This window comes from Grus americana, chromosome 19 (genome assembly GCF_028858705.1).
Source record: "Grus americana isolate bGruAme1 chromosome 19, bGruAme1.mat, whole genome shotgun sequence".
NCBI classification, from domain to species: domain Eukaryota; kingdom Metazoa; phylum Chordata; class Aves; order Gruiformes; family Gruidae; genus Grus; species Grus americana.
This window is the reverse complement of record NC_072870.1, coordinates 1,505,804-1,511,913: the sequence shown is the minus strand read 5'-3', so window position 1 is coordinate 1,511,913 and position 6,110 is coordinate 1,505,804. Positions and strand designations below refer to the sequence as shown.

General features: G+C 42.9%; 1 protein-coding gene across 1 annotated transcript in view; it reads left to right on the top strand.

Moving 5' to 3' along the window:
- Window positions 1-6,110, top strand: part of GALNT17 (polypeptide N-acetylgalactosaminyltransferase 17) — a 214,499-nt gene that overhangs the window by 159,940 nt on the left and 48,449 nt on the right. The window lies entirely within an intron of this gene.

Genomic DNA, 6,110 nt, shown 5'->3' with positions numbered 1-6,110 from the left:
GCAGCAGAACAAATTAACTGCTTTCTCCATCTCTGGTGAGGGAGCTCTGGTTCAGAGCCAGTTTAGCCTCAAAACAAAGGATGCTTTTAGTCACCGCATCTTCCCAAGCTCCCATCTTCGGTGGATTATTTTATTATTCTTCCTCTGATTTGATATCAAAAGTGGATATGTTTAAAGCTATATAATTACAACATACTAGGCGTAAGCCCCTGCAAGCTAGTGCAGTCTGGCTTTACGCAATTTAGGGCACCCTGCATTACTCCGGATCGAATGCTTTGCCGGCTTAAGTGTGTTCCGATGCACGTGAGATCCCTTTAAGTGGTAAAAGTTGCACGGGTAACCAGATGCAGCAAGTGATTATTAATACCAGGAATTAGCATGCTGGGAAAATAGAAAGTTAAAGAAAACTCCCCAAAGGGGTCATCTTTTGGAGATTGCGTTGTAGCAAGAGCGTGCCGTCCTGCAAGCTCAGCAAGAGTGAACAAACTGATGTTTGCCCGGGTAGGGAAGAGTGTACAACTGCTCCTGACACAGCTGGGAGAGAGAATACCAGAGGGTAAAAATGGTGGTGGTGGTGATGATGAGAGTAATAATAGTAGCACGATTACTAAAGAGAGATGGTGGTTCAGGAGGCATCAGAGTCCTCTGCTCCGGGCAAAGCTCCATCAGCCTGGTGTTACAGGGATGCTCGTGGTCTGGGAAATCGGGGAAAGCCTCGCCATTGGTAACCCAGTCCTCCGTCCCGGAAGGCAGTATGTCAGGAGTTCGGAGTAAAAGTGGTGGAGAACTTTGGAGTGTTGCAGGTACCTGGCTTTGGATGAAGCTTTCTGAGAAGATCCTGCTAGAAGGAATTTCACGTCCCAGTAGCAGTGAAGTGCCCCAAACAGGCATTTTATTCTGCCACTGGCCAACATTATCACAAAAAATATTCTTTCCGCACTGGAAAGCTGCGTATTGAAACTTTGCCCAGACCTGATTATTTCCTGGTTCTTTGGAAAGGATTGAAAGAAAGATCATGCTTATAAATTCACTTACTTTTTTTATTTTCCTGCCACCTTCACAGTGAAAACCTAAAACCTCACATAAAATATCTCTTTTTTTCTCAGTCTTCAGTTACAAATCACTGGATTTCATGTGCTTTCCCACTTGTCTTGTTCAAATATAGATTGTGCCATGCATAAAAAGGCATAATTATTTAAGGCTAGATAAAAAAGAGAATACAAAGCCATTAGTTTCTCTAGGTATTTCTGTCTTTGGGCTGAATTCAGGAGGGAATCGTATCCCTCTGTCCAAAGGGGTACTGTGGACCTTAATGAAGCTTTTCAGAAGTCAGAATAAACATACTGTAAATTTTTATCCCCATTTTAGTTCACGTCCCTTGTCTCAATTTCAACCGTTGCTTGGCAAAGCCAGACATAAAATTCCTGAAATAAAACCAGATGCTGCGGGAATTATGTGAAATAGTTTCACTGAGAAGAGAGGACACTTGGAATATTATTTTCCTGACTATGAAATGGAAACCATTTTTAGAAAATGCACCATTTTTCTTACCTAAAAAGCAGAAAGGCACGATCTGTGCTCGCTGGAAGGCAGGCCTGTTTCTGGGCAAGTTTTGCGTGTTTCACTAAATTGGCTGCAAAGTTACTTGGAAGGAAACCCTGAAACTTTCTCCATGTGGAAATGTTTTCATTGGTTTCACACAGTTTCTTGGGTGATGGAAAACTGTGCCGGTAATGGATTACTTGCCTCAAAAGAGAATGCAGTATGGAATTTTTACAGCGCCTCAAACTCTGTTTTGTTTGAATGGCGCGTGGTAGTCCCGTAGCTCAGGGGACACCAGGATTTCTCGGTGGTCCTTCCCTGCTTCCCACCACCAACAGAGGTGGGGGCTGGATCCATCTGCCTCCGCAGGCCATGCCCCTTCCCTTCCAAGTGTCAAACAGTTTCCAGCAGCTCAAAGCCTAAGGAAATCTCCTCTTTCTGTGTAAGAGCCCCCAAACCCCCACATGGATATGGATTATTTGGATCCAGCTGGGTAAGGAGGTACCATTGCGGACAAAGGTCCGAGGTCTTCAGCGCTGAAGGTGTCACCCTGCATCTCCAGGCACCAGGACAAGGGGGAGGGTGAGCTGGGGCTTGTGGGAGCAAAGTCTTTTGAATACTTATTGCAAGCATCTCCTAAGCATGAAAGTGCGTGAATGCTAAAAGCTCTCTTTTCCTCTGCAGAAGCCACAAATGCAAAGCTGGGAGACCCTCTTCCAAGCTGGGAGACCCTCTTCCACACTTTTCCTTCAGCTTAGGTGGGACTGGCTTCTCGATCAGCCAACCTAGACGATACCCACTGTCTCCAAATTTCAAACAAAACCAGGGACTTAGAAAAATACTTCTCTGCAAAAATACTCTTGCAGAAATAGCTTTCATGAAATTTCATATATATCTGTACAAGTCCCAACTTGGCACTGTGCTAATAGCTATAAGCAGTTTTTAGAATTAATTAAAATATAATACATGGTGTGGGAAATGAAACTCAGTTTCACATTCAGTCTTTAGCCTAGTTATTCCGTTATGAACGCAGTAATAAGTGTTGAAAATGCAGGTGAATATCATGCAAATTAAAGGGAGGATGAAGTATTTTCTAATTTTATCTGGAAAAACACATTAAGGACTGCAGCGGGTCAGCTGGTGTGGTATTAATCACTTCCCAACCCCTGTGGTTGGGCTTTTGGGGCACTTGAATGGCTGCCAATTTGATCAGGGAAAATAAAGGGAGATTTAGGCATTCTAGGCATCTTGCCCAGCAAAAACAAAAGGTGTCATTAACTGGCTGCTAGTGCCTAGTTTTTCCAAGTTAGTTTTCCTTTAAAACTTTTATTGAAGCAATTTTTTCTTTTTTTCCTCATGTAAAATAATCCACGCAAAGAGCCGAAATGTTTGTGCAGTGCGATTACTCCTTATTATCTTTATGAAGTTTAAACTAGTACAGAAAAATATTGACTTCTTGCGCTGAGCTAGCTAACAGCATTTATTTCGTACTCTACAGCAGCCAAGAAGTAAGCTTTCTGGCTCTTTCTGTTACAATTTTTTCCATCATTTTGTTGGTATGGGTCTGAACTCCCCTTGACTCTTAGGTTTATTTTTTGCGAGCAAAGCAGGCACATCCTATTGAGCGGCCAAGCTTGTAAAGAGAGTGGTCAGTAAAAAAAAAATAAAAAAGATCTGGCCTAAATTGTGGCCTCTTGGATGGGCGCAAGCTGCTACGGAAAAGAAAATGCAGCCAGCTTGCTGTTTTTATAGCTGGTGTAAATCATTGGATTTGGCTTGGAATAAAAATCCTACAGCCCAGCATGATCCTGGTCAGGTACGAGCCATCTGGAAGGGCACGGGTTAGGGTGGTGGCTGGGCTGCTCCTGGGGACACTGGCTGAGGGTAGGAGGTGTGGTACTCCCGCTCCCGACCAACCTGCCTTTCCTTGACCCCCTAAGCTTTCATCGTTTTGAGAACGGCGGGAGGGGGCGGGTGTGCTTCAAGAGCGACCGAAGACGGCAGGTTAGATCACCCAGCTCAGAGGTAGAAGATCCAAGTCCCAGCTGCCTGATGCCCTTAAGGCCACGTGTGTCCCTGAGCTTGTCACTTCAGTTGGCTGCAGGAATGGGGTTGGATTTGCTGATTCCGTATTTTCTGATGACTCTGCATGCGTACGCTCTTACGGGGACCTGCCCGCTCTTAATCCCGTAGTGTTGCTCATCACTTCAGGCACGCTGCTGCTCCTCTGGTTTTCTGGCCTGCCTTCTTTTCAGAGAAACGGTCAAAGTGTTTCATTCACCTTCCTCTTCTTCCTCCCTCTTTGCACCAGCGCGTCACAGCGCAGGACGGAGCCCACAGTCCTCAGATTTTGTTCCTTAGAAAGAGTAAGTAAAAAGTACGTCAATGCTTTGGCCTCCGACCGACCTCGTCTTCCTCAAGCCAACATGTCTTAAGGGTTTGTCATGATTCAATGGACAAAATCACGTCTGAATGGAGTACGTTTTATTATGGCTGGTTCCAGGGCGAAATGTGGAGATATATTGCAGGTATATTTTGTTTTACGATTTTTTCACAGACATAATGATAGTGTGGCTCTTCTGCAAACTGAGACTTTAAGGGCTTGCCCATGCTTTTGCCACCTTCAGCCTTTGGCATTGCCTTCTAAGGGTACCCTGAACATTGCTTATCTCTTCCTAACTGAAAAGAAACCCCATAACGACTGTTGAAAAGGGAAAGTTACTGGTTGGTTCAGCACGTGTTTCATCACAAGAGTATTCTACCTCTTTCAAATAAAAACAATTTCCAGCACTTCTTTTTCACTGCAAAGTGGCCAACGGACAAGACTAAATTATCCCCTGGTATGTCGAAGGCATGGGAGGAGTCTGTGCTGAAATCCCTGCGAAACATGGCAGGAGTGGGGAGGCTGTGCAAATCCGTATTTTATATTACACGTCGTATATGTCATACTACGTATCTGAGGTGCTGGGGTCCACCGAGGACTTAGCAGTGGTTGCTGTGGCAGTAGGGTGGGACAGAGAGTTGTTGTCTGAGCTGGCGTTTGCTGGAAATATCCATTTCGAGGTCTGTATTTTCATGCAGTTTCATAAATTTGAATGAAAATCCATGCGGTAACAGATTTTATGTGTTTAAAGTATGAGCTTGAAAAACTGTGAGCGCTTCAGAATTTAATTTCAAATTGAATTGTGTTAGGTTTAACGGGTTTATATTTATGACTTGTACATGGTCATGAAAGTCATAGCAGCTGACTTTTGAAGCTAATATTGCAGTATTGCGTTACAGTTAAATCGTACTCTGTTCTTGTATTCTACTTTCTGTTTTTCTCTTTTACTCTAAGACATGGGAGTGTTCCTGCGCATAATACTGAGCGAGACACCTTTGTGTCCAGAGCAGACTCTCTCTTCCATATTTTTGCAATAAACCATTTTAATGCTTGAAATGATGGCAAAATGATACAAAAATTTAAAAAAAAAAAAGCAAACCACACAAAGATAATATTTTTCTGATTTAAAATCCCAATGGGGAAATGAATTTTTGAATAGCCGATTTTCTGAATTTTTTCCAGAACATATTTGTTGTTGCTTTGCCTCTGAATTCAAACAATTTCCAGTGTTGAATTTTTCAATATTTCCAGAAGCTGCATATTCTGTGGCGCATAACGCCGCTGTGATGGGGTTCGTTTCTAGGCTATTCGGGGCAGTCACTTATCAGCAAATATTGAAATAAGGAAGGAGGGACTCACCAAACTTTAAGACTTTTTTGGAAGCACTGAATAAATTTAGTTTTATGATCTGAATTAAATCTTCAATCAACATTCTACATTAAAAAAAGCCACCGCTCATCTAAAAGGACATTTTGATTAGCAGTCTTGGCTCTGGTGACGTCTCATAAGTGAAGCAGCAAAAGGAATAAATGAGCCCTGTCTCTTGCTTTACCTTTTCTCTTAATATCACAGTTGATAAGTTTTAAGTGCGGGCAGTTAAAATAGAGGAAACGAAAGGAAAGGGTTCGTCAAGGCAGCAGCAATGTGGCAGTGAGGACCACAGTCCTCTGTCTTCCATCAGTTATGTGTTTCCAAAGTCTGCATTGAAGTCAAAATGATTTGAGGACTTCTTGAAAAATGGAACAGTAAAGGGAATCTAAAGAGCTGAAGAGAATTTAAAAAAAAAAAAAAAAAAAAAGGCAAGGGAACCAATTCACGATGTAGCCCGTCACAATGAGGAGTATTTGTCTTGGAGGTTGTTTAGATAATCCTGTTCCTTCTCAGCGGTTGTGTAACCTCCTGTCACGCCGCTTCCCCACAGTCTTTTTATTTCTCTCTTGTCACTTTGAAGTTTTCCCTGGTTTGAATACCAGCTCCAGCGTTTCCTGCTTTCGATGCTTACTCAGACTGGTTTGGACAAAGGTGATGGATTGACAGTGACCTTTATCTGAAAGCAAAGTATGAATTTGAGTCAATAGAGAATGAGGGTTGCTCTCAGATTTCATTTTGTTTTTTTCACCCTGGTTAATTGTGAGCAGAAATTGATGTGCCTGTCTGGGCAAAGCAGGAGGAGAGGCCGCCTTTC